The following is a 27,164-nucleotide window of genomic DNA, read 5'->3' as shown; positions in this document are numbered from 1 at the left end:
GCCGTATGGCAGATGTGAAAATTAGAGAAACCATGTTATTGCACGCAGAGCAAAATATTCAAAAACGGGAAGGAAAACCGTCAGATGAAAGGTAGTGTTGCTGGCCAGATGATGAAGAACACACTCAGGCAATAAAATGAGGACTTAAGTGATTTACCACATCAGTGATTTCAAGACAGATGTCCATCTATCAGCTCTCAAACAATGCATGCATGTACTGTACCTCCTTTTCACTTTTCGATGTATTTTTTGATTAATTTCCTGAAAGCACAGCAGATTTGGGATCCAACAGCAAGTAGAAAACTTTCCTCTTCGGCTATCTTGCCTGTACTGCTAAAAACTTGCCACCTGCCGTGACTCGGAGTCGAACCGAGGTTGCTGCGACCACAACGCAGAGTACTAACCACTATACGATCACGGCCAACTACTTTACTCTGTGCCCAAGGACCCTTGGTATGCTACAGTTAAAGTGGCCTGTACCTAGAGGAACAGCGCCATCTGCTGTCTTGACTGAAGATTTCTTCTCTTGGAGCATGCTTGTAGGAAGCATGTACAGTGCTGAGAAAGTTCTAGAAGGAACTAAAACAATTCAGTCTACAGCAACTTGTCACGCTTCAACTATCCTTGAATGAACTCACTAATGCTCTGAGTTTGTAATGAAGAGAGACTCTACTTTACAAGATTGCCTAAGCACCTTGTTTTGGCTTTAATGCTATCAGCCATATGGCAGATGTGAAAATTAGAGAAACCATGTTACTGCACGCAGAGCAAAATATTACTAACGGGATGTTAAACCGTCCATTGAAAGCTAGTGTTGCTGGCCAGATGTTGAAGTATACACTCAGGCAAAAAAACGAGGACTTAAGTGATTTCCCACATCACTAATTTAAAGGTAGATGCCTATCTACCAGCCCCCAAACCATACATTTACTGTACCTCCTTTTCACTTTTCGATGTATTTTTTGATCAATTTCCTGAAAGCACAGCAGATTTGGGATCCAACTGCAACTAGAATATTTCCTCTTCTGCTATCTTGCCTGTACTGCTAAAAATTTGCCACCTGCCGTGACTCGGAGACAAACCAAGGTTGCTGCGACCACAACGCAGAGTACTAACCACTATACGATCACGGCCAAATACTTTACCCTCTGCCCAAGGACCATTCATATGCTACAGTTAAAGTGGCCTGTACCTAGAGGAACATCGCCATCTGCTGTCTTGACTGATGATTTCAACTCTTGGAGCATGCTTGTAGGAAGCATGTACAGTGCTGGGAAAGTCCTAGAAGGAACTGAAACAATCCAGTCTACAGCAATTTGTCATGCTTCAACTATCCTTGAATGAACTCAACAATGCTCTGAGTGTGTAATGAAGAGAGACTCTACTTTAGAAGATTGCCTAAGCACCTTGTTTTGGCTTTAATGCTATCAGCCGTATGGCAGATGTGAAAATTAGAGAAACCATGTTACTGCACGCAGAGCAAAATATTCCAAACGGGAAGAAAAACCGTCAGATGAAAGGTAGTGTTGCTGGCCAGATGATGAAGATCACACTCAGGCAATAAAACGAGGACTTAAGTGATTTACCACATCAGTGAATTCAAGACAGATGTCCATCTACCAGCTCCCAAACCATGCATGCATGTACTGTACCTCCTTTTCACTTTTCGATGTATTTTTTGATCAATTTCCTGAAAGCACAGCAGATTTGGGATCCAACTGCAACTAGAATATTTCCTCTTCTGCTAAAAATTTGCCACCTGCCGTGACTCGGAGTCAAACCGAGGTTGCTGCGATCACAACGCAGAGTACTAACCACTATACGATCACGGGCAACTACTTTACCTTCTGCCCAAGGACTTTTCGTATGCTACAGTTAAAGTGGCCTGTACCTTGAGGAACATCGCCATCTGCTGTCTTGACTGAAGATTTTAACTCTTGGAGCATGCTTGTAGGAAGCATGTATAGTGCTGGGAGAGTTCTAGAAGGAACTAAAACAATCCAGTCTGCAGCAACTTGTCACGATTCAACTGTCCTTGAATGAACTCACTAATGCTCTGAGTGTGTAATCAAGAGAGACTCTCCTTTAGAAGATTGTCTAAGCATCTTGTTTTGGATTTAATTCTATCAGCCGTATGGCAGATGTGAAAATTAGAGAAACCATGTTATTGCACGCAAAGCAAAATATTCCTAACGGGAAGGAAAACCGTCAGATGAAAGGTAGTGTTGATGATGAAGAACACACTCAGGCAATAAAACGAGGACTTAAGTGATTTACCACATCAGTGATTTCAAGACAGATGTCCATCTATCAGCTCTCAAACAATGCATGCATGTACTGTACCGACTTTTCACTTTTCGATGTATTTTTTGATCAATTACCTGAAAGCACAGCAGATTTGGATTACACAGCAACTAGAAAACTTTCCTCTTCTGCTATCTTACCTATACTGCTAAAAACTTGCCACCTGCCGTGACTCGGAGTCGAACCGAGGTTGCTGCGACCACAACGCAGAGTACTAACCACTATACGATCACGGCCAACTACTATGCCATGTGCCCAAGGACATTTCGTATGCTACAGTTAAAGTGGCCTGTACCTAGAGGAACAGCACCATCTGCTGTCTTGACTGAAGATTTCTTCCCTTGCAGCATGCTTGTACCAAGCATGTACAGTGCTGAGAAAGTTCTAGAAGGAACTAAAACAATCCAGTCTGCTGCAACTTGTCACGCTTCAACTGTCCTTGAATGAACTCAACAATGCTCTGAGTGTAATGAAGAGAGACTCTCCTTTAGAAGATTGCCTAAGCACCTTGTTTTGGCTTTAATGCTATCAGCCATATGGCAGATGTGAAAATTAGAGAAACCATGTTACTGCACGCAGAGCAAAATATTCCTAACGGGATGGAAAACCGTCCGTTGAAAGCTAGTGTTGCTGGGCAGATGTTGAAGAATACACTCAGGCAAAAAAATGAGGACTTAAGTGATTTCCCACACCACTAATTTCAAGGTAGATGCCTATCTACCAACTCCCAAACCATACATTTACTGTACCTCCTTTTCACTTTTCGATGTATTTTTTGATCAATTTCCTGAAAGCACAGCAGATTTGGGATCCAACAGCAAGTAGAAAACTTTCCTCTTCGGCTATCTTGCCTGTACTGCTAAAAACTTGCCACCTGCCGTGACTCGGAGTCGAACCGAGGTTGCTGCGACCACAACGCAGAGTACTAACCACTATACGATCACGGCCAACTACTTTACTCTGTGCCCAAGGACCCTTGGTATGCTACAGTTAAAGTGGCCTGTACCTAGAGGAACATCGCCATCTGCTGTCTTGACTGAAGATTTCTTCTCTTGGAGCATGCTTGTAGGAAGCATGTACAGTGCTGGGAAAGTTCTAGAAGGAACTAAAGAAATCCAGTCTGCTGCAACGTGTCACGATTCAACTGTCCTTGAATGAACTCACTAATGCTCTAAGTGTGTAATGAAGAGAGACTCTCCTTTAGAAGATTGTCTAAGCACCTTGTTTTGGATTTAATGCTATCAGCCGTATGGCAGATGTGAAAATTAGAGAAACCATGTTATTGCAAGCAGAGCAAAATATTCCTAATGGGAAGGAAAACCGTCAGATGAAAGGTAGTGTTGCTGGCCAGATGATGAAGAACACACTCAGGCAATAAAACGAGGACTTAAGTGATTTACCACATCAGTGATTTCAAGACAGATGTCCATCTACCAGCTCCCAAACCATGCATGCATGTACTGTACCTCCTTTTCACTTTTCGATGTATTTTTTGATCAATTTCCTGAAAGCACAGCAGATTTGGGATCCAACTGCAACTAGAATATTTCCTCTTCTGCTAAAAATTTGCCACCTGCCGTGACTCGGAGTCGAACCGAGGTTGCTGCGATCACAACGCAGAGTACTAACCACTATATGATCACGGGCAACTACTTTACCTTCTGCCCAAGGACTTTTCGTATGCTACAGTTAAAGTGGCCTGTACCTTGAGGAACATCGCCATCTGCTGTCTTGACTGAAGATTTTAACTCTTGGAGCATGCTTGTAGGAAGCATGTATAGTGCTGGGAGAGTTCTAGAAGGAACTAAAACAATCCAGTCTGCAGCAACTTGTCACGATTCAACTGTCCTTGAATGAACTCACTAATGCTCTGAGTGTGTAATCAAGAGAGACTCTCCTTTAGAAGATTGTCTAAGCATCTTGTTTTGGATTTAATTCTATCAGCCGTATGGCAGATGTGAAAATTAGAGAAACCATGTTATTGCACGCAAAGCAAAATATTCCTAACGGGAAGGAAAACCGTCAGATGAAAGGTAGTGTTGATGATGAAGAACACACTCAGGCAATAAAACGAGGACTTAAGTGATTTACCACATCAGTGATTTCAAGACAGATGTCCATCTATCAGCTCTCAAAGAATGCATGCATGTACTGTACCGACTTTTCACTTTTCGATGTATTTTTTGATCAATTACCTGAAAGCACAGCAGATTTGGATTACACAGCAACTAGAAAACTTTCCTCTTCTGCTATGTTACCTATACTGCTAAAAACTTGCCACCTGCCGTGACTCGGAGTCGAACCGAGGTTGCTGCGACCACAACGCAGAGTACTAACCACTATACGATCACGGCCAACTACTATGCCATGTGCCCAAGGACATTTCGTATGCTACAGTTAAAGTGGCCTGTACCTAGAGGAACAGCACCATCTGCTGTCTTGACTGAAGATTTCTTCCCTTGCAGCATGCTTGTACCAAGCATGTACAGTGCTGAGAAAGTTCTAGAAGGAACTAAAACAATCCAGTCTGCTGCAACTTGTCACGCTTCAACTGTCCTTGAATGAACTCAACAATGCTCTGAGTGTAATGAAGAGAGACTCTCCTTTAGAAGATTGCCTAAGCACCTTGTTTTGGCTTTAATGCTATCAGCCATATGGCAGATGTGAAAATTAGAGAAACCATGTTACTGCACGCAGAGCAAAATATTCCTAACGGGATGGAAAACCGTCCGTTGAAAGCTAGTGTTGCTGGGCAGATGTTGAAGAATACACTCAGGCAAAAAAATGAGGACTTAAGTGATTTCCCACACCACTAATTTCAAGGTAGATGCCTATCTACCAACTCCCAAACCATACATTTACTGTACCTCCTTTTCACTTTTCGATGTATTTTTTGATCAATTTCCTGAAAGCACAGCAGATTTGGGATCCAACAGCAAGTAGAAAACTTTCCTCTTCGGCTATCTTGCCTGTACTGCTAAAAACTTGCCACCTGCCGTGACTCGGAGTCGAACCGAGGTTGCTGCGACCACAACGCAGAGTACTAACCACTATACGATCACGGCCAACTACTTTACTCTGTGCCCAAGGACCCTTGGTATGCTACAGTTAAAGTGGCCTGTACCTAGAGGAACATCGCCATCTGCTGTCTTGACTGAAGATTTCTTCTCTTGGAGCATGCTTGTAGGAAGCATGTACAGTGCTGGGAAAGTTCTAGAAGGAACTAAAGAAATCCAGTCTGCTGCAACGTGTCACGATTCAACTGTCCTTGAATGAACTCACTAATGCTCTAAGTGTGTAATGAAGAGAGACTCTCCTTTAGAAGATTGTCTAAGCACCTTGTTTTGGATTTAATGCTATCAGCCGTATGGCAGATGTGAAAATTAGAGAAACCATGTTATTGCAAGCAGAGCAAAATATTCCTAATGGGAAGGAAAACCGTCAGATGAAAGGTAGTGTTGCTGGCCAGATGATGAAGAACACACTCAGGCAATAAAACGAGGACTTAAGTGATTTACCACATCAGTGATTTCAAGACAGATGTCCATCTACCAGCTCCCAAACCATGCATGCATGTACTGTACCTCCTTTTCACTTTTTGATGTATTTTTTGATCAATTTCCTGAAAGCACAGCAGATTTGGGATCCAACTGCAACTAGAATATTTCCTCTTCTGCTAAAAATTTGCCACCTGCCGTGACTCGGAGTCGAACCGAGGTTGCTGCGACCACAACGCAGAGTACTAACCACTATACGATCACGGCCAACTACTTTACCTTCTGCCCAAGGACTTTTCGTATGCTACAGTTAAAGAGGCCTGTACCTTGAGGAACATCGCCATCTGCTGTCTTGACTGAAGATTTTAACTCTTGGAGCATGCTTGTAGGAAGCATGTATAGTGCTGGGAGAGTTCTAGAAGGAACTAAAACAATCCAGTCTGCAGCAACTTGTCACGATTCAACTGTCCTTGAATGAACTCACTAATGCTCTGAGTGTGTAATCAAGAGAGACTCTCCTTTAGAAGATTGTCTAAGCATCTTGTTTTGGATTTAATTCTATCCGCCGTATGGCAGATGTGAAAATTAGAGAAACCATGTTATTGCACGCAAAGCAAAATATTCCTAACGGGAAGGAAAACCGTCAGATGAAAGGTAGTGTTGCTGGCCAGATGATGAAGAACACACTCAGGCAATAAAACGAGGACTTAAGTGATTTACCACATCAGTGATTTCAAGACAGATGTCCATCTATCAGCTCTCAAACAATGCATGCATGTACTGTACCGACTTTTCACTTTTCGATGTATTTTTTGATCAATTACCTGAAAGCACAGCAGATTTGGATTACACAGCAACTAGAAAACTTTCCTCTTCTGCTATCTTACCTATACTGCTAAAAACTTGCCACCTGCCGTGACTCGGAGTCGAACCGAGGTTGCTGCGACCACAACGCAGAGTACTAACCACTATACGATCACGGCCAACTACTTTACTCTGTGCCCAAGGACCCTTGGTATGCTACAGTTAAAGTGGCCTGTACCTAGAGGAACATCGCCATCTGCTGTCTTGACTGAAGATTTCTTCTCTTGGAGCATGCTTGTAGGAAGCATGTACAGTGCTGGGAAAGTTCTAGAAGGAACTAAAGAAATCCAGTCTGCTGCAACGTGTCACGATTCAACTGTCCTTGAATGAACTCACTAATGCTCTAAGTGTGTAATGAAGAGAGACTCTCCTTTAGAAGATTGTCTAAGCACCTTGTTTTGGATTTAATGCTATCAGCCGTATGGCAGATGTGAAAATTAGAGAAACCATGTTATTGCAAGCAGAGCAAAATATTCCTAATGGGAAGGAAAACCGTCAGATGAAAGGTAGTGTTGCTGGCCAGATGATGAAGAACACACTCAGGCAATAAAACGAGGACTTAAGTGATTTACCACATCAGTGATTTCAAGACAGATGTCCATCTACCAGCTCCCAAACCATGCATGCATGTACTGTACCTCCTTTTCACTTTTCGATGTATTTTTTGATCAATTTCCTGAAAGCACAGCAGATTTGGGATCCAACTGCAACTAGAATATTTCCTCTTCTGCTAAAAATTTGCTACTTGCCGTGACTCGGAGTCGAACCGAGGTTGCTGCGACCACAACGCAGAGTACTAACCACTATACGATCACGGCCAACTACTTTACCTTCTGCCCAAGGACTTTTCGTATGCTACAGTTAAAGTGGCCTGTACCTTGAGGAACATCGCCATCTGCTGTCTTGACTGAAGATTTTAACTCTTGGAGCATGCTTGTAGGAAGCATGTATAGTGCTGGGAGAAGTTCTAGAAGGAACTAAAACAATCCAGTCTGCAGCAACTTGTCACGATTCAACTGTCCTTGAATGAACTCACTAATGCTCTGAGTGTGTAATCAAGAGAGACTCTCCTTTAGAAGATTGTCTAAGCATCTTGTTTTGGATTTAATTCTATCAGCCGTATGGCAGATGTGAAAATTAGAGAAACCATGTTATTGCACGCAAAGCAAAATATTCCTAACGGGAAGGAAAACCGTCAGATGAAAGGTAGTGTTGATGATGAAGAACACACTCAGGCAATAAAACGAGGACTTAAGTGATTTACCACATCAGTGATTTCAAGACAGATGTCCATCTATCAGCTCTCAAACAATGCATGCATGTACTGTACCGACTTTTCACTTTTCGATGTATTTTTTGATCAATTACCTGAAAGCACAGCAGATTTGGATTACACAGCAACTAGAAAACTTTTCTCTTCTGCTATCTTACCTATACTGCTAAAAACTTGCCACCTGCCGTGACTCGGAGTCGAACCGAGGTTGCTGCGACCACAACGCAGAGTACTAACCACTATACGATCACGGCCAACTACTATGCCATGTGCCCAAGGACATTTCGTATGCTACAGTTAAAGTGGCCTGTACCTAGAGGAACAGCACCATCTGCTGTCTTGACTGAAGATTTCTTCCCTTGCAGCATGCTTGTACCAAGCATGTACAGTGCTGAGAAAGTTCTAGAAGGAACTAAAACAATCCAGTCTGCTGCAACTTGTCACGCTTCAACTGTCCTTGAATGAACTCAACAATGCTCTGAGTGTAATGAAGAGAGACTCTCCTTTAGAAGATTGCCTAAGCACCTTGTTTTGGCTTTAATGCTATCAGCCATATGGCAGATGTGAAAATTAGAGAAACCATGTTACTGCACGCAGAGCAAAATATTCCTAACGGGATGGAAAACCGTCCGTTGAAAGCTAGTGTTGCTGGGCAGATGTTGAAGAATACACTCAGGCAAAAAAATGAGGACTTAAGTGATTTCCCACACCACTAATTTCAAGGTAGATGCCTATCTACCAACTCCCAAACCATACATTTACTGTACCTCCTTTTCACTTTTCGATGTATTTTTTGATCAATTTCCTGAAAGCACAGCAGATTTGGGATCCAACAGCAAGTAGAAAACTTTCCTCTTCGGCTATCTTGCCTGTACTGCTAAAAACTTGCCACCTGCCGTGACTCGGAGTCGAACCGAGGTTGCTGCGACCACAACGCAGAGTACTAACCACTATACGATCACGGCCAACTACTTTACTCTGTGCCCAAGGACCCTTGGTATGCTACAGTTAAAGTGGCCTGTACCTAGAGGAACATCGCCATCTGCTGTCTTGACTGAAGATTTCTTCTCTTGGAGCATGCTTGTAGGAAGCATGTACAGTGCTGGGAAAGTTCTAGAAGGAACTAAAGAAATCCAGTCTGCTGCAACGTGTCACGATTCAACTGTCCTTGAATGAACTCACTAATGCTCTAAGTGTGTAATGAAGAGAGACTCTCCTTTAGAAGATTGTCTAAGCACCTTGTTTTGGATTTAATGCTATCAGCCGTATGGCAGATGTGAAAATTAGAGAAACCATGTTATTGCACGCAGAGCAAAATATTCCTAACGGGATGGAAAACCGTCAGATGAAAGGTAGTGTTGCTGGCCAGATGATGAAGAACACACTCAGGCAATAAAACGAGGACTTAAGTGATTTACCACATCAGTGATTTCAAGGTAGATGTCCTATCTACCAGCTCCCAAACCATGCATGCATGTACTGTACCTCCTTTTCACTTTTCGATGTATTTTTTGATCAATTTCCTGAAAGCACAGCAGATTTGGGATCCAACTGCAACTAGAAATATTTCCTCTTCGGCTATCTAGCCTGTACTGCTAAAAATTTGCCACCTGCCGTGACTCGGAGTCGAACCGAGGTTGCTGCGACCACAACGCAGAGTACTAACCACTATACGATCACGGCCAACTACTTTACCTTCTGCCCAAGGACCTTTCGTATGCTACAGTTAAAGTGGCCTGTACCTAGAGGAACATCGCCATCTGCTGTCTTGACTGAAGATTTTACTCTTGGAGCATGCTTGTAGGAAGCATGTATAGTGCTGGGAGAGTTCTAGAAGGAACTAAAACAATCCAGTCTGCAGCAACTTGTCACGATTCAACTGTCCTTGAATGAACTCACTAATGCTCTGAGTGTGTAATCAAGAGAGACTCTCCTTTAGAAGATTGTCTAAGCATCTTGTTTTGGATTTAATTCTATCAGCCGTATGGCAGATGTGAAAATTAGAGAAACCATGTTATTGCACGCAAAGCAAAATATTCCTAACGGGAAGGAAAACCGTCAGATGAAAGGTAGTGTTGATGATGAAGAACACACTCAGGCAATAAAACGAGGACTTAAGTGATTTACCACATCAGTGATTTCAAGACAGATGTCCATCTATCAGCTCTCAAACAATGCATGCATGTACTGTACCGACTTTTCACTTTTCGATGTATTTTTTGATCAATTACCTGAAAGCACAGCAGATTTGGATTACACAGCAACTAGAAAACTTTTCTCTTCTGCTATCTTACCTATACTGCTAAAAACTTGCCACCTGCCGTGACTCGGAGTCGAACCGAGGTTGCTGCGACCACAACGCAGAGTACTAACCACTATACGATCACAGCCAACTACTTTGCCATGTTCCCAAGGACATTTCGTATGCTACAGTTAAAGTGGCCTGTACCTAGAGGAACAGCACCATCTGCTGTCTTGACTGAAGATTTCTTCCCTTGCAGCATGCTTGTACCAAGCATGTACAGTGCTGAGAAAGTTCTAGAAGGAACTAAAACAATCCAGTCTGCTGCAACTTGTCACGCTTCAACTGTCCTTGAATGAACTCAACAATGCTCTGAGTGTAATGAAGAGAGACTCTCCTTTAGAAGATTGCCTAAGCACCTTGTTTTGGCTTTAATGCTATCAGCCATATGGCAGATGTGAAAATTAGAGAAACCATGTTACTGCACGCAGAGCAAAATATTCCTAACGGGATGGAAAACCGTCCGTTGAAAGCTAGTGTTGCTGGGCAGATGTTGAAGAATACACTCAGGCAAAAAAATGAGGACTTAAGTGATTTCCCACACCACTAATTTCAAGGTAGATGCCTATCTACCAACTCCCAAACCATACATTTACTGTACCTCCTTTTCACTTTTTGATGTATTTTTTGATCAATTTCCTGAAAGCACAGCAGATTTGGGATCCAACAGCAAGTAGAAAACTTTCCTCTTCGGCTATCTTGCCTGTACTGCTAAAAACTTGCCACCTGCCGTGACTCGGAGTCGAACCGAGGTTGCTGCGACCACAACGCAGAGTACTAACCACTATACGATCACGGCCAACTACTTTACTCTGTGCCCAAGGACCCTTGGTATGCTACAGTTAAAGTGGCCTGTACCTAGAGGAACAGCGCCATCTGCTGTCTTGACTGAAGATTTCTTCTCTTGGAGCATGCTTGTAGGAAGCATGTACAGTACTGGGAAAGTTCTAGAAGGAATTAAAGAAATCCAGTCTGCTGCAACGTGTCACGATTCAACTGTCCTTGAATGAACTCACTAATGCTCTAAGTGTGTAATGAAGAGAGACTCTCCTTTAGAAGATTGTCTAAGCACCTTGTTTTGGATTTAATGCTATCAGCCGTATGGCAGATGTGAAAATTAGAGAAACCATGTTATTGCAAGCAGAGCAAAATATTCCTAATGGGAAGGAAAACCGTCAGATGAAAGGTAGTGTTGCTGGCCAGATGATGAAGAACACACTCAGGCAATAAAACGAGGACTTAAGTGATTTACCACATCAGTGATTTCAAGACAGATGTCCATCTACCAGCTCCCAAACCATGCATGCATGTACTGTACCTCCTTTTCACTTTTCGATGTATTTTTTGATCAATTTCCTGAAAGCACAGCAGATTTGGGATCCAACTGCAACTAGAATATTTCCTCTTCTGCTAAAAATTTGCCACCTGCCGTGACTAGGAGTCGAACCGAGGTTGCTGCGACCACAACGCAGAGTACTAACCACTATACGATCACGGCCAACTACTTTACCTTCTGCCCAAGGACTTTTCGTATGCTACAGTTAAAGTGGCCTGTACCTTGAGGAACATCGCCATCTGCTGTCTTGACTGAAGATTTTAACTCTTGGAGCATGCTTGTAGGAAGCATGTATAGTGCTGGGAGAGTTCTAGAAGGAACTAAAACAATCCAGTCTGCAGCAACTTGTCACGATTCAACTGTCCTTGAATGAACTCACTAATGCTCTGAGTGTGTAATCAAGAGAGACTCTCCTTTAGAAGATTGTCTAAGCATCTTGTTTTGGATTTAATTCTATCAGCCGTATGGCAGATGTGAAAATTAGAGAAACCATGTTATTGCACGCAAAGCAAAATATTCCTAACGGGAAGGAAAACCGTCAGATGAAAGGTAGTGTTGCTGGCCAGATGATGAAGAACACACTCAGGCAATAAAACGAGGACTTAAGTGATTTACCACATCAGTGATTTCAAGACAGATGTCCATCTATCAGCTCTCAAAGAATGCATGCATGTACTGTACCGACTTTTCACTTTTCGATGTATTTTTTGATCAATTAAAGCACAGCAGATTTGGATTACACAGCAACTAGAAAACTTTCCTCTTCTGCTATCTTACCTATACTGCTAAAAACTTGCCACCTGCCGCGACTCGGAGTCAAACCGAGGTTGCTGCGACCACAACGCAGAGTACTAACCACTTGCGTTGTGGGGCAATGTTAGGAAATTCTACTTTACGAAGAGGGTGGTGGATGCCTGGAATGCGCTCCCGAGAGAGATGGTGGAGAGTAAAACTGTGACTGAGTTCAAAGAAGCGTGGGATGAACACAGAGGATTTAGAATCAGAAAATAATATTAAATATTGAACTAGGCCAGTTACTGGGCAGACTTGCACGGTCTGTGTCTGTGTATGGCCATTTGGTGGAGGATGGGCTGGGGAGGGCTTCAATGGCTGGGAGGGTGTAGATGGGCTGGAGTGGGTCTTGACGGAGATTTTGGCAGTTGGAACTCAGGCACAGTACCGGGTAGAGCTTTGGATTCTCGCCCAGAAATAGCTAAGAAGAAAAAAAAAAAAAAAAAAAAGAAATTTAAATTGAATCAGGTTGGGCAGACTGGATGGACCATTCGGGTCTTTATCTGCCGTCATCTACTATGTTATGTTATACGATCACGGCCAACTACTTTGCCATGTGCCCAAGGACATTTCGTATGCTACAGTTAAAGTGGCCTGTACTTAGAGGAACAGCACCATCTGCTGTCTTGACTGAAGATTTCTTCCCTTGCAGCATGCTTGTACCAAGCATGTACAGTGCTGAGAAAGTTCTAGAAGGAACTAAAACAATCCAGTCTGCTGCAACTTGTCACGCTTCAACTGTCCTTGAATGAACTCAACAATGCTCTGAGTGTAATGAAGAGAGACTCTCCTTTAGAAGATTGCCTAAGCACCTTGTTTTGGCTTTAATGCTATCAGCCATATGGCAGATGTGAAAATTAGAGAAACCATGTTACTGCACGCAGAGCAAAATATTCCTAACGGGATGGAAAACCGTCCGTTGAAAGCTAGTGTTGCTGGGCAGATGTTGAAGAATACACTCAGGCAAAAAAATGAGGACTTAAGTGATTTCCCACATCACTAATTTAAAGGTAGATGCCTATCTACCAGCTCCCAAACCATACATTTACTGTACCTCCTTTTCACTTTTCGATGTATTTTTTGATCAATTTCCTGAAAGAACAGCAGATTTGGGATCCAACAGCAAGTAGAAAACTTTCCTCTTCGGCTATCTTGCCTGTACTGCTAAAAACTTGCCACCTGCCGTGACTCGGAGTCGAACCGAGGTTGCTGCGACCACAACGCAGAGTACTAACCACTATACGATCACGGCCAACTACTTTACTCTGTGCCCAAGGACCCTTGGTATGCTACAGTTAAAGTGGCCTGTACCTAGAGGAACAGCGCCATCTGCTGTCTTGACTGAAGATTTCTTCTCTTGGAGCATGCTTGTAGGAAGCATGTATAGTGCTGGGAAAGTTCTAGAAGGAACTAAAGAAATCCAGTCTGCTGCAACTTGTCACGATTCAACTGTCCTTGAATGAACTCACTAATGCTCTAAGTGTGTAATGAAGAGAGACTCTCCTTTAGAAGATTGTCTAAGCACCTTGTTTTGGATTTAATGCTATCAGCCGTATGGCAGATGTGAAAATTAGAGAAACCATGTTATTGCAAGCAGAGCAAAATATTCCTAATTGGAAGGAAAACCGTCAGATGAAAGGTAGTGTTGCTGGCCAGATGATGAAGAACACACTCAGGCAATAAAACGAGGACTTAAGTGATTTACCACATCAGTGATTTCAAGACAGATGTCCATCTACCAGCTCCCAAACCATGCATGCATGTACTGTACCTCCTTTTCACTTTTCGATGTATTTTTTGATCAATTTCCTGAAAGCACAGCAGATTTGGGATCCAACTGCAACTAGAATATTTCCTCTTCTGCTAAAAATTTGCCACCTGCCGTGACTCGGAGTCAAACCGAGGTTGCTGCGACCACAACGCAGAGTACTAACCACTATACGATCACGGCCAACTACTTTACCTCTTGCCCAAGGACTTTTCGTATGCTACAGTTAAAGTGGCCTGTACCTTGAGGAACATCGCCATCTGCTGTCTTGACTGAAGATTTTAACTCTTGGAGCATGCTTGTAGGAAGCATGTATAGTGCTGGGAGAGTTCTAGAAGGAACTAAAACAATCCAGTCTGCAGCAACTTGTCACGATTCAACTGTCCTTGAATGAACTCACTAATGCTCTGAGTGTGTAATCAAGAGAGACTCTCCTTTAGAAGATTGTCTAAGCATCTTGTTTTGGATTTAATTCTATCAGCCGTATGGCAGATGTGAAAATTAGAGAAACCATGTTATTGCACGCAAAGCAAAATATTCCTAACGGGAAGGAAAACCGTCAGATGAAAGGTAGTGTTGATGATGAAGAACACACTCAGGCAATAAAACGAGGACTTAAGTGATTTACCACATCAGTGATTTCAAGACAGATGTCCATCTATCAGCTCTCAAAGAATGCATGCATGTACTGTACCGACTTTTCACTTTTCGATGTATTTTTTGATCAATTACCTGAAAGCACAGCAGATTTGGATTACACAGCAACTAGAAAACTTTCCTCTTCTGCTATCTTACCTATACTGCTAAAAACTTGCCACCTGCCGTGACTCGGAGTCGAACCGAGGTTGCTGCGACCACAACGCAGAGTACTAACCACTTGCGTTGTGGGGCAATGTTAGGAAATTCTACTTTACGAAGAGGGTGGTGGATGCCTGGAATGCGCTCCCGAGAGAGATGGTGGAGAGTAAAACTGTGACTGAGTTCAAAGAAGCGTGGGATGAACACAGAGGATTTAGAATCAGAAAATAATATTAAATATTGAACTAGGCCAGTTACTGGGCAGACTTGCACGGTCTGTGTCTGTGTATGGCCATTTGGTGGAGGATGGGCTGGGGAGGGCTTCAATGGCTGGGAGGGTGTAGATGGGCTGGAGTGGGTCTTGACGGAGATTTTGGCAGTTGGAACTCAGGCACAGTACCGGGTAGAGCTTTGGATTCTCGCCCAGAAATAGCTAAGAAGAAAAAAAAAAAAAAAAAAAAAAAAATTTAAATTGAATCAGGTTGGGCAGACTGGATGGACCATTCGGGTCTTTATCTGCCGTCATCTACTATGTTATGTTATACGATCACGGCCAACTACTTTGCCATGTGCCCAAGGACATTTCGTATGCTACAGTTAAAGTGGCCTGTACTTAGAGGAACAGCACCATCTGCTGTCTTGACTGAAGATTTCTTCCCTTGCAGCATGCTTGTACCAAGCATGTACAGTGCTGAGAAAGTTCTAGAAGGAACTAAAACAATCCAGTCTGCTGCAACTTGTCACGCTTCAACTGTCCTTGAATGAACTCAACAATGCTCTGAGTGTAATGAAGAGAGACTCTCCTTTAGAAGATTGCCTAAGCACCTTGTTTTGGCTTTAATGCTATCAGCCATATGGCAGATGTGAAAATTAGAGAAACCATGTTACTGCACGCAGAGCAAAATATTCCTAACGGGATGGAAAACCGTCCGTTGAAAGCTAGTGTTGCTGGGCAGATGTTGAAGAATACACTCAGGCAAAAAAATGAGGACTTAAGTGATTTCCCACATCACTAATTTAAAGGTAGATGCCTATCTACCAGCTCCCAAACCATACATTTACTGTACCTCCTTTTCACTTTTCGATGTATTTTTTGATCAATTTCCTGAAAGAACAGCAGATTTGGGATCCAACAGCAAGTAGAAAACTTTCCTCTTCGGCTATCTTGCCTGTACTGCTAAAAACTTGCCACCTGCCGTGACTCGGAGTCGAACCGAGGTTGCTGCGACCACAACGCAGAGTACTAACCACTATACGATCACGGCCAACTACTTTACTCTGTGCCCAAGGACCCTTGGTATGCTACAGTTAAAGTGGCCTGTACCTAGAGGAACAGCGCCATCTGCTGTCTTGACTGAAGATTTCTTCTCTTGGAGCATGCTTGTAGGAAGCATGTATAGTGCTGGGAAAGTTCTAGAAGGAACTAAAGAAATCCAGTCTGCTGCAACGTGTCACGATTCAACTGTCCTTGAATGAACTCACTAATGCTCTAAGTGTGTAATGAAGAGAGACTCTCCTTTAGAAGATTGTCTAAGCACCTTGTTTTGGATTTAATGCTATCAGCCGTATGGCAGATGTGAAAATTAGAGAAACCATGTTATTGCAAGCAGAGCAAAATATTCCTAATGGGAAGGAAAACCGTCAGATGAAAGGTAGTGTTGCTGGCCAGATGATGAAGAACACACTCAGGCAATAAAACGAGGACTTAAGTGATTTACCACATTAGTGATTTCAAGACAGATGTCCATCTACCAGCTCCCAAACCATGCATGCATGTACTGTACCTCCTTTTCACTTTTCGATGTATTTTTTGATCAATTTCCTGAAAGCACAGCAGATTTGGGATCCAACTGCAACTAGAATATTTCCTCTTCGGCTATCTTACTGCTAAAAATTTGCCACCTGCCGTGACTCGAGTACCGAGGTTGCTGCGACCACAACGCAGAGTACTAACCACTATACGATCACGGCCAACTACTTTACCTTCTGCCCAAGGACCTTTTCGTATGCTACAGTTAAAGTGGCCTGTACCTTAGAGGAACATCGCCATCTGCTGTCTTGACTGAAGATTTTACTCTTGGAGCATGCTTGTAGGAAGCATGTATAGTGCTGGGAGAAGTTCTAGAAGGAACTAAAACAATCCAGTCTGCAGCAACTTGTCACGATTCAACTGTCCTTGAATGAACTCACTAATGCTCTGAGTGTGTAATCAAGAGAGACTCTCCTTTAGAAGATTGTCTAAGCATCTTGTTTTGGATTTAATTCTATCAGCCGTATGGCAGATGTGAAAATTAGAGAAACCATGTTATTGCACGCAAGAGCAAAATATTCCTAACGGGAAGGAAAACCTTCAGATGAAAGGTAGTGTTGATGATGAAGAACACACTCAGGCAATAAAACGAGGACTTAAGTGATTTACCACATCAGTGATTTCAAGACAGATGTCCATCTATCAGCTCTCAAAGAATGCATGCATGTACTGTACCGACTTTTCACTTTTCGATGTATTTTTTGATCAATTACCTGAAAGCACAGCAGATTTGGATTACACAGCAACTAGAAAACTTTCCTCTTCTGCTATCTTACCTATACTGCTAAAAACTTGCCACCTGCCGTAACTCGGAGTCGAACCGAGGTTGCTGCGACCACAACGCAGAGTACTAACCACTATACGATCACGGCCGACTACTTTGCCATGTGCCCAAGGACATTTCGTATGCTACAGTTAAAGTGGCCTGTACCTAGAGGAACAGCACCATCTGCTGTCTTGACTGAAGATTTCTTCCCTTGCAGCATGCTTGTACCAAGCATGTACAGTGCTGAGAAAGTTATAGAAGGAACTAAAACAATCCAGTCTGCTGCAACTTGTCACGCTTCAACTGTCCTTGAATGAACTCAACAATGCTCTGAGTGTAATGAAGAGAGACTCTCCTTTAGAAGATTGCCTAAGCACCTTGTTTTGGCTTTAATGCTATCAGCCATATGGCAGATGTGAAAATTAGAGAAACCATGTTACTGCACGCAGAGCAAAATATTCCTAACGGGATGGAAAACCGTCCGTTGAAAGCTAGTGTTGCTGGGCAGATGTTGAAGAATACACTCAGGCAAAAAAATGAGGACTTATGTGATTTCCCACACCACTAATTTCAAGGTAGATGCCTATCTACCAACTCCCAAACCATACATTTACTGTACCTCCTTTTCACTTTTCGATGTATTTTTTGATCAATTTCCTGAAAGCACAGCAGATTTGGGATCCAACAGCAAGTAGAAAACTTTCCTCTTCGGCTATCTTGCCTGTACTGCTAAAAACTTGCCACCTGCCGTGACTCGGAGTCGAACCGAGGTTGCTGCGACCACAACGCAGAGTACTAACCACTATACGATCACGGCCAACTACTTTACTCTGTGCCCAAGGACCCTTGGTATGCTACAGTTAAAGTGGCCTGTACCTAGAGGAACAGCGCCATCTGCTGTCTTGACTGAAGATTTCTTCTCTTGGAGCATGCTTGTAGGAAGCATGTACAGTGCTGGGAAAGTTCTAGAAGGAATTAAAGAAATCCAGTCTGCTGCAACGTGTCACGATTCAACTGGCCTTGAATGAACTCACTAATGCTCTAAGTGTGTAATGAAGAGAGACTCTCCTTTAGAAGATTGTCTAAGCACCTTGTTTTGGATTTAATGCTATCAGCCGTATGGCAGATGTGAAAATTAGAGAAACCATGTTATTGCAAGCAGAGCAAAATATTCCTAATGGGAAGGAAAACCGTCAGATGAAAGGTAGTGTTGCTGGCCAGATGATGAAGAACACACTCAGGCAATAAAACGAGGACTTAAGTGATTTACCACATCAGTGATTTCAAGACAGATGTCCATCTACCAGCTCCCAAACCATGCATGCATGTACTGTACCTCCTTTTCACTTTTCGATGTATTTTTTGATCAATTTCCTGAAAGCACAGCAGATTTGGGATCCAACTGCAACTAGAATATTTCCTCTTCTGCTAAAAATTTGCCACCTGCCGTGACTCGGAGTCGAACCGAGGTTGCTGCGACCACAACGCAGAGTACTAACCACTATACGATCACGGCCAACTACTTTACCTTCTGCCCAAGTACTTTTCGTATGCTACAGTTAAAGTGGCCTGTACCTTGAGGAACATCGCCATCTGCTGTCTTGACTAAAGATTTTAACTCTTGGAGCATGCTTGTAGGAAGCATGTATAGTGCTGGGAGAGTTCTAGAAGGAACTAAAACAATCCAGTCTGCAGCAACTTGTCACGATTCAACTGTCCTTGAATGAACTCACTAATGCTCTGAGTGTGTAATCAAGAGAGACTCTCCTTTAGAAGATTGTCTAAGCATCTTGTTTTGGATTTAATTCTATCAGCCGTATGGCAGATGTGAAAATTAGAGAAACCATGTTATTGCACGCAAAGCAAAATATTCCTAACGGGAAGGAAAACCGTCAGATGAAAGGTAGTGTTGCTGGCCAGATGATGAAGAACACACTCAGGCAATAAAACGAGGACTTAAGTGATTTACCACATCAGTGATTTCAAGACAGATGTCCATATATCAGCTCTCAAACAATGCATGCATGTACTGTACCGACTTTTCACTTTTCGATGTATTTTTTGATCAATTAAAGCACAGCAGATTTGGATTACACAGCAACTAGAAAACTTTCCTCTTCTGCTATCTTACCTATACTGCTAAAAACTTGCCACCTGCCGCAACTCGGAGTCGAACCGAGGTTGCTGCGACCACAACGCAGAGTACTAACCACTATACGATCACGGCCGACTACTTTGCCATGTGCCCAAGGACATTTCGTATGCTACAGTTAAAGTGGCCTGTACCTAGAGGAACAGCACCATCTGCTGTCTTGACTGAAGATTTCTTCCCTTGCAGCATGCTTGTACCAAGCATGTACAGTGCTGAGAAAGTTCTAGAAGGAACTAAAACAATCCAGTCTGCTGCAACTTGTCACGCTTCAACTGTCCTTGAATGAACTCAACAATGCTCTGAGTGTAATGAAGAGAGACTCTCCTTTAGAAGATTGCCTAAGCACCTTGTTTTGGCTTTAATGCTATCAGCCATATGGCAGATGTGAAAATTAGAGAAACCATGTTACTGCACGCAGAGCAAAATATTCCTAACGGGATGGAAAACCGTCCGTTGAAAGCTAGTGTTGCTGGGCAGATGTTGAAGAATACACTCAGGCAAAAAAATGAGGACTTAAGTGATTTCCCACACCACTAATTTCAAGGTAGATGCCTATCTACCAACTCCCAAACCATACATTTACTGTACCTCCTTTTCACTTTTCGATGTATTTTTTGATCAATTTCCTGAAAGCACAGCAGATTTGGGATCCAACAGCAAGTAGAAAACTTTCCTCTTCGGCTATCTTGCCTGTACTGCTAAAAACTTGCCACCTGCCGTGACTCGGAGTCGAACCGAGGTTGCTGCGACCACAACGCAGAGTACTAACCACTATACGATCACGGCCAACTACTTTACTCTGTGCCCAAGGACCCTTGGTATGCTACAGTTAAAGTGGCCTGTACCTAGAGGAACAGCGCCATCTGCTGTCTTGACTGAAGATTTCTTCTCTTGGAGCATGCTTGTAGGAAGCATGTACAGTGCTGGGAAAGTTCTAGAAGGAATTAAAGAAATCCAGTCTGCAGCAACTTGTCACGATTCAACTGTCCTTGAATGAACTCACTAATGCTCTGAGTGTGTAATCAAGAGAGACTCTCCTTTAGAAGATTGTCTAAGCACCTTGTTTTGGATTTAATGCTATCAGCCGTATGGCAGATGTGAAAATTAGAGAAACCATGTTATTGCAAGCAGAGCAAAATATTCCTAATGGGAAGGAAAACCGTCAGATGAAAGGTAGTGTTGCTGGCCAGATGATGAAGAACACACTCAGGCAATAAAACGAGGACTTAAGTGATTTACCACATCAGTGATTTCAAGACAGATGTCCATCTACCAGCTCCCAAACCATGCATGCATGTACTGTACCTCCTTTTCACTTTTCGATGTATTTTTTGATCAATTTCCTGAAAGCACAGCAGATTTGGGATCCAACTGCAACTAGAATATTTCCTCTTCTGCTAAAAATTTGCCACCTGCCGTGACTCGGAGTCGAACCGAGGTTGCTGCGACCACAACGCAGAGTACTAACCACTATACGATCACGGCCAACTACTTTACCTTCTGCCCAAGTACTTTTCGTATGCTACAGTTAAAGTGGCCTGTACCTTGAGGAACATCGCCATCTGCTGTCTTGACTGAAGATTTTAACTCTTGGAGCATGCTTGTAGGAAGCATGTATAGTGCTGGGAGAGTTCTAGAAGGAACTAAAACAATCCAGTCTGCAGCAACTTGTCACGATTCAACTGTCCTTGAATGAACTCACTAATGCTCTGAGTGTGTAATCAAGAGAGACTCTCCTTTAGAAGATTGTCTAAGCATCTTGTTTTGGATTTAATTCTATCAGCCGTATGGCAGATGTGAAAATTAGAGAAACCATGTTATTGCACGCAAAGCAAAATATTCCTAACGGGAAGGAAAACCGTCAGATGAAAGGTAGTGTTGCTGGCCAGATGATGAAGAACACACTCAGGCAATAAAACGAGGACTTAAGTGATTTACCACATCAGTGATTTCAAGACAGATGTCCATATATCAGCTCTCAAACAATGCATGCATGTACTGTACCGACTTTTCACTTTTCGATGTATTTTTTGATCAATTAAAGCACAGCAGATTTGGATTACACAGCAACTAGAAAACTTTCCTCTTCTGCTATCTTACCTATACTGCTAAAAACTTGCCACCTGCCGCGACTCGGAGTCAAACCGAGGTTGCTGCGACCACAACGCAGAGTACTAACCACTATACGATCACGGCCAACTACTTTGCCATCTGCCCAAGGACATTTCGTATGCTACAGTTAAAGTGGCCTGTACCTAGAGGAACAGCACCATCTGCTGTCTTGACTGAAGATTTCTTCCCTTGCAGCATGCTTGTACCAAGCATGTACAGTGCTGAGAAAGTTCTAGAAGGAACTAAAACAATCCAGTCTGCTGCAACTTGTCACGCTTCAACTGTCCTTGAATGAACTCAACAATGCTCTGAGTGTAATGAAGAGAGACTCTCCTTTAGAAGATTGCCTAAGCACCTTGTTTTGGCTTTAATGCTATCAGCCATATGGCAGATGTGAAAATTAGAGAAACCATGTTACTGCACGCAGAGCAAAATATTCCTAACGGGATGGAAAACCGTCCATTGAAAGCTAGTGTTGCTGGGCAGATGTTGAAGAATACACTCAGGCAAAAAAATGAGGACTTAAGTGATTTCCCACACCACTAATTTCAAGGTAGATGCCTATCTACCAGCTCCCAAACCATACATTTACTGTACCTCCTTTTCACTTTTCGATGTATTTTTTGATCAATTTCCTGAAAGCACAGCAGATTTGGGATCCAACAGCAAGTAGAAAACTTTCCTCTTCGGCTATCTTGCCTGTACTGCTAAAAACTTGCCACCTGCCGTGACTCGGAGTCGAACCGAGGTTGCTGCGACCACAACGCAGAGTACTAACCACTATACGATCACGGCCAACTACTTTACTCTGTGCCCAAGGACCCTTGGTATGCTACAGTTAAAGTGGCCTGTACCTAGAGGAACAGCGCCATCTGCTGTCTTGACTGAAGATTTCTTCTCTTGGAGCATGCTTGTAGGAAGCATGTACAGTGCTGGGAAAGTTCTAGAAGGAACTAAAGAAATCCAGTCTGCTGCAACGTGTCACGATTCAACTGTCCTTGAATGAACTCACTAATGCTCTGAGTGTGTAATGAAGAGAGACTCTCCTTTAGAAGATTGTCTAAGCACCTTGTTTTGGATTTAATGCTATCAGCCGTATGGCAGATGTGAAAATTAGAGAAACCATGTTATTGCAAGCAGAGCAAAATATTCCTAATGGGAAGGAAAACCGTCAGATGAAAGGTAGTGTTGCTGGCCAGATGATGAAGAACACACTCAGGCAATAAAACGAGGACTTAAGTGATTTACCACATCAGTGATTTCAAGACAGATGTCCATCTACCAGCTCCCAAACCATGCATGCATGTACTGTACCTCCTTTTCACTTTTCGATGTATTTTTTGATCAATTTTCTGAAAGCACAGCAGATTTGGGATCCAACTGCAACTAGAATATTTCCTCTTCTGCTAAAAATTTGCCACCTGCCGTGACTCGGAGTTGAACCGAGGTTGCTGCGACTACAACGCAGAGTACTAACCACTATACGATCACGGCCAACTACTTTACCTTCTGCCCAAGGACTTTTCGTATGCTACAGTTAAAGTGGCCTGTACCTTGAGGAACATCGCCATCTGCTGTCTTGACTGAAGATTTTAACTCTTGGAGCATGCTTGTAGGAAGCATGTATAGTGCTGGGAGAGTTCTAGAAGGAACTAAAACAATCCAGTCTGCAGCAACTTGTCACGATTCAACTGTCCTTGAATGAACTCACTAATGCTCTGAGTGTGTAATCAAGAGAGACTCTCCTTTAGAAGATTGTCTAAGCATCTTGTTTTGGATTTAATTCTATCAGCCGTATGGCAGATGTGAAAATTAGAGAAACCATGTTATTGCACGCAAAGCAAAATATTCCTAACGGGAAGGAAAACCGTCAGATGAAAGGTAGTGTTGATGATGAAGAACACACTCAGGCAATAAAATGAGGACTTAAGTGATTTACCACATCAGTGATTTCAAGACAGATGTCCATCTATCAGCTCTCAAACAATGCATGCATGTACTGTACCGACTTTTCACTTTTCGATGTATTTTTTGATCAATTACCTGAAAGCACAGCAGATTTGGATTACACAGCAACTAGAAAACTTTCCTCTTCTGCTATCTTACCTATACTGCTAAAAACTTGCCACCTGCCGTGACTCGGAGTCGAACCGAGGTTGCTGCGACCACAACGCAGAGTACTAACCACTATACGATCACGGCCAACTACTTTGCCATCTACCCAAGGACATTTCGTATGCTACAGTTAAAGTGGCCTGTACCTAGAGGAACAGCACCATCTGCTGTCTTGACTGAAGATTTCTTCCCTTGCAGCATGCTTGTACCAAGCATGTACAGTGCTGAGAAAGTTCTAGAAGGAACTAAAACAATCCAGTCTGCTGCAACTTGTCACGCTTCAACTGTCCTTGAATGAACTCACTAATGCTCTGAGTGTGTAATCAAGAGAGACTCTCCTTTAGAAGATTGTCTAAGCATCTTGTTTTGGATTTAATTCTATCAGCCGTATGGCAGATGTGAAAATTAGAGAAACTATGTTATTGCACGCAAAGCAAAATATTCCTAACGGGAAGGAAAACCGTCAGATGAAAGGTAGTGTTGCTGGCCAGATGATGAAGAACACACTCAGGCAATAAAACGAGGACTTAAGTGATTTACCACATCAGTGATTTCAAGACAGATGTCCATCTACCAGCTCCCAAACCATGCATGCATGTACTGTACCTCCTTTTCACTTTTCAATGTATTTTTTGATCAATTTCCTGAAAGCACAGCAGATTTGGGATCCAACTGCAACTAGAATATTTCCTCTTCTGCTAAAAATTTGCCACCTGCCGTGACTCGGAGTCGAACCGAGGTTGCTGCGACCACAACGCAGAGTACTAACCACTATACGATCACGGCCAACTACTTTACCTTCTGCCCAAGGACTTTTCGTATGCTACAGTTAAAGTGGCCTGTACCTTGAGGAACATCGCCATCTGCTGTCTTGACTGAAGATTTTAACTCTTGGAGCATGCTTGTAGGAAGCATGTATAGTGCTGGGAGAGTTCTAGAAGGAACTAAAACAATCCAGTCTGCAGCAACTTGTCACGATTCAACTGTCCTTGAATGAACTCACTAATGCTCTGAGTGTGTAATCAAGAGAGACTCTCCTTTAGAAGATTGTCTAAGCATCTTGTTTTGGATTTAATTCTATCAGCCGTATGGCAGATGGGAAAATTAGAGAAACCATATTAATGTACGCAGAGCAAAATATTCCTAACGGGATGGAAAACCGTCCGTTGAAAGCTAGTGTTGCTGGGCAGATGTTGAAGAATACACTCAGGCAAAAAAATGAGGACTTAAGTGATTTCCCACATCACTAATTTAAAGGTAGATGCCTATCTACCAGCTCCCAAACCATACATTTACTGTTCCTCCTTTTCACTTTTCGATGTATTTTATGATCAATTTCCTGAAAGCACATCTTCCTGAAAGTATCTTACCTGTACTGCTAAAAATTTGCCCACCTGCCGTGACTTGGAGTCGAACCGAGGTTGCTGCGAGCACAACGCAGAGTACTAACCACTATACGATCACGGCCAACAACTTTACCTTCTGCTCAAGGACCTTTCGTATGCTTCAGTAAAGTGGCCTGTACCTAGAGGAACATCGCCATCTGCTGTCTTCACTGTACTGCTGTCTTGACTGTACCGTCTTGACTGTACTTGATTTCAACTCTTGGAGCATGCTTGTAGGAAGCATGTATAGTGCTGGGAAAGTTCTAGAAGGAACTAAAACAATCCAGTCTGCAGCAACTTGTCACGATTTAACTGTCCTTGAATGAACTCACTAATGCTCTGAGTGTGTAATCAAGAGAGACTCTCCTTTAGAAGATTGTCTAAGCATCTTGTTTTGGATTTAATTCTATCAGCCGTATGGCAGATGTGAAAATTAGAGAAACCATGTTATTGCACGCAAAGCAAAATATTCCTAACGGGAAGGAAAACCGTCAGATGAAAGGTAGTGTTGCTGGCCAGATGATGAAGAACACACTCAGGCAATAAAACGAGGACTTAAGTGATTTACCACATCAGTGATTTCAAGACAGATGTCCATCTATCAGCTCTCAAACAAAGCATGCATGTACTGTACCACCTTTTCACTTTTCAATGTATTTTTTGATCAATTACCTGAAAGCACAGCAGATTTGGGATTACACAGCAACTAGAAAACTTTCCTCCTCTGCTATCTTATCTATACTGCTAAAAACTTGCACCCTGCCATGACTCGAAGTCGAACCGAGGTTGCTGCGACTACAACACAGAGTACTAACCACTATACGATCATGGCCAACTACTTTACCTTCTGCCCAAAGATCTTTTGTATGCTACAGTTAAAATGGCCTGTACCTAGAGGAACATCGCCATCTACTGTCTTGACTGAAGATTTCAACTCTTGGAGCATGCTTGTAGGAAGCATGTATAGTGCTGGGAGAGTTCTAGAAGGAACTAAAACAATCCAGTCTGCAGCAACTTGTCACGATTTAACTGTCCTTGAATGAACTCACTAATGCTCTGAGTGTGTAATGAAGAGAGACTCTCCTTTAGAAGATTGTCTAAGCATCTTGTTTTGGATTTAATTCTATCAGCCGTATGGCAGATGTGAAAATTAGAGAAACCATGTTATTGCACGCAAAGCAAAATATTCCTAACGGGAAAGAAAACCGTCAGATGAAAGGTAGTGTTGCTGGCCAGATGATGAAGAACACACTCAGGCAATAAAACGAGGACTTAAGTGATTTACCACATCAGTGATTTCAAGACAGATGTCCATCTATCAGCTCTCAAACAATGCATGCATGTACTGTACCGATTTTTCACTTTTCGATGTATTTTTTGATCAATTACCTGAAAGCACAGCAGATTTGGATTACACAGCAAATAGAAAACTTTCCTCTTCTGCTATCTTACCTATACTGCTAAAAACTTGCCACCTGCCGTGACTCGGAGTCGAACCGAGGTTGCTGCGACCACAACTCAGAGTACTAACCACTATACGATCACGGCCAACTATTTTGCCATGTGCCCAAGGACATTTCGTATGCTACAGTTAAAGTGGCCTGTACCTAGAGGAACAGCACCATCTGCTGTCTTGACTGAAGATTTCTTCCCTTGCAGCATGCTTGTACCAAGCATGTACAGTGCTGAGAAAGTTCTAGAAGGAACTAAAACAATCCAATCTGCTGCAACTTGTCACGCTTCAACTGTCCTTGAATGAACTCAACAATGCTCTGAGTGTGTAATGAAGAGAGACTCTCCTTTAGAAGATTGCCTAAGCATTTTGTTTTGGCTTTAATGCTATCAGCCATATGGCAGATGTGAAAATTAGAGAAACCATGTTACTGCACG

The 27,164-nt window shown here is 42.7% G+C and overlaps 27 non-coding genes across 27 annotated transcripts; all 27 read right to left on the bottom strand.

Annotated features, from left to right (window-relative positions):
- Positions 1-349: 349 nt before the first annotated feature.
- On the bottom strand, positions 350-421 carry TRNAH-GUG. The gene has a single exon. It is a non-coding gene; the product is annotated as a tRNA-His (tRNA).
- A 2,047-nt stretch (positions 422-2,468) lies between these two features.
- TRNAH-GUG lies at positions 2,469-2,540 on the bottom strand. The gene has a single exon. It is a non-coding gene; the product is annotated as a tRNA-His (tRNA).
- Positions 2,541-3,179: 639 nt separating this feature from the next.
- TRNAH-GUG lies at positions 3,180-3,251 on the bottom strand. The gene has a single exon. It is a non-coding gene; the product is annotated as a tRNA-His (tRNA).
- Positions 3,252-4,586: 1,335 nt separating this feature from the next.
- Positions 4,587-4,658, bottom strand: TRNAH-GUG. Its single transcript has one exon. It is a non-coding gene; the product is annotated as a tRNA-His (tRNA).
- A 639-nt stretch (positions 4,659-5,297) lies between these two features.
- On the bottom strand, positions 5,298-5,369 carry TRNAH-GUG. Its single transcript has one exon. It is a non-coding gene; the product is annotated as a tRNA-His (tRNA).
- A 627-nt stretch (positions 5,370-5,996) lies between these two features.
- On the bottom strand, positions 5,997-6,068 carry TRNAH-GUG. The gene has a single exon. It is a non-coding gene; the product is annotated as a tRNA-His (tRNA).
- Positions 6,069-6,712: 644 nt separating this feature from the next.
- On the bottom strand, positions 6,713-6,784 carry TRNAH-GUG. Its single transcript has one exon. It is a non-coding gene; the product is annotated as a tRNA-His (tRNA).
- Positions 6,785-7,411: 627 nt separating this feature from the next.
- TRNAH-GUG lies at positions 7,412-7,483 on the bottom strand. The gene has a single exon. It is a non-coding gene; the product is annotated as a tRNA-His (tRNA).
- A 637-nt stretch (positions 7,484-8,120) lies between these two features.
- On the bottom strand, positions 8,121-8,192 carry TRNAH-GUG. Its single transcript has one exon. It is a non-coding gene; the product is annotated as a tRNA-His (tRNA).
- A 639-nt stretch (positions 8,193-8,831) lies between these two features.
- Positions 8,832-8,903, bottom strand: TRNAH-GUG. The gene has a single exon. It is a non-coding gene; the product is annotated as a tRNA-His (tRNA).
- Positions 8,904-9,549: 646 nt separating this feature from the next.
- TRNAH-GUG lies at positions 9,550-9,621 on the bottom strand. The gene has a single exon. It is a non-coding gene; the product is annotated as a tRNA-His (tRNA).
- Positions 9,622-10,256: 635 nt separating this feature from the next.
- Positions 10,257-10,328, bottom strand: TRNAH-GUG. The gene has a single exon. It is a non-coding gene; the product is annotated as a tRNA-His (tRNA).
- A 639-nt stretch (positions 10,329-10,967) lies between these two features.
- Positions 10,968-11,039, bottom strand: TRNAH-GUG. The gene has a single exon. It is a non-coding gene; the product is annotated as a tRNA-His (tRNA).
- A 627-nt stretch (positions 11,040-11,666) lies between these two features.
- Positions 11,667-11,738, bottom strand: TRNAH-GUG. The gene has a single exon. It is a non-coding gene; the product is annotated as a tRNA-His (tRNA).
- A 1,810-nt stretch (positions 11,739-13,548) lies between these two features.
- On the bottom strand, positions 13,549-13,620 carry TRNAH-GUG. The gene has a single exon. It is a non-coding gene; the product is annotated as a tRNA-His (tRNA).
- A 2,507-nt stretch (positions 13,621-16,127) lies between these two features.
- On the bottom strand, positions 16,128-16,199 carry TRNAH-GUG. The gene has a single exon. It is a non-coding gene; the product is annotated as a tRNA-His (tRNA).
- Positions 16,200-17,544: 1,345 nt separating this feature from the next.
- TRNAH-GUG lies at positions 17,545-17,616 on the bottom strand. Its single transcript has one exon. It is a non-coding gene; the product is annotated as a tRNA-His (tRNA).
- A 639-nt stretch (positions 17,617-18,255) lies between these two features.
- TRNAH-GUG lies at positions 18,256-18,327 on the bottom strand. The gene has a single exon. It is a non-coding gene; the product is annotated as a tRNA-His (tRNA).
- A 627-nt stretch (positions 18,328-18,954) lies between these two features.
- Positions 18,955-19,026, bottom strand: TRNAH-GUG. The gene has a single exon. It is a non-coding gene; the product is annotated as a tRNA-His (tRNA).
- Positions 19,027-19,665: 639 nt separating this feature from the next.
- Positions 19,666-19,737, bottom strand: TRNAH-GUG. Its single transcript has one exon. It is a non-coding gene; the product is annotated as a tRNA-His (tRNA).
- Positions 19,738-20,376: 639 nt separating this feature from the next.
- Positions 20,377-20,448, bottom strand: TRNAH-GUG. The gene has a single exon. It is a non-coding gene; the product is annotated as a tRNA-His (tRNA).
- A 627-nt stretch (positions 20,449-21,075) lies between these two features.
- TRNAH-GUG lies at positions 21,076-21,147 on the bottom strand. Its single transcript has one exon. It is a non-coding gene; the product is annotated as a tRNA-His (tRNA).
- Positions 21,148-22,497: 1,350 nt separating this feature from the next.
- TRNAH-GUG lies at positions 22,498-22,569 on the bottom strand. Its single transcript has one exon. It is a non-coding gene; the product is annotated as a tRNA-His (tRNA).
- A 627-nt stretch (positions 22,570-23,196) lies between these two features.
- Positions 23,197-23,268, bottom strand: TRNAY-GUA. The gene has a single exon. It is a non-coding gene; the product is annotated as a tRNA-Tyr (tRNA).
- A 636-nt stretch (positions 23,269-23,904) lies between these two features.
- On the bottom strand, positions 23,905-23,976 carry TRNAH-GUG. The gene has a single exon. It is a non-coding gene; the product is annotated as a tRNA-His (tRNA).
- Positions 23,977-24,603: 627 nt separating this feature from the next.
- TRNAH-GUG lies at positions 24,604-24,675 on the bottom strand. Its single transcript has one exon. It is a non-coding gene; the product is annotated as a tRNA-His (tRNA).
- A 2,075-nt stretch (positions 24,676-26,750) lies between these two features.
- TRNAH-GUG lies at positions 26,751-26,822 on the bottom strand. The gene has a single exon. It is a non-coding gene; the product is annotated as a tRNA-His (tRNA).
- Positions 26,823-27,164: the final 342 nt, after the last annotated feature.

This window comes from Geotrypetes seraphini, chromosome 1 (assembly GCF_902459505.1).
Source record: "Geotrypetes seraphini chromosome 1, aGeoSer1.1, whole genome shotgun sequence".
NCBI classification, from domain to species: domain Eukaryota; kingdom Metazoa; phylum Chordata; class Amphibia; order Gymnophiona; family Dermophiidae; genus Geotrypetes; species Geotrypetes seraphini.
Note: the sequence above shows the minus strand (reverse complement) of the source record. Positions and strands in the feature narration are given on the sequence as shown.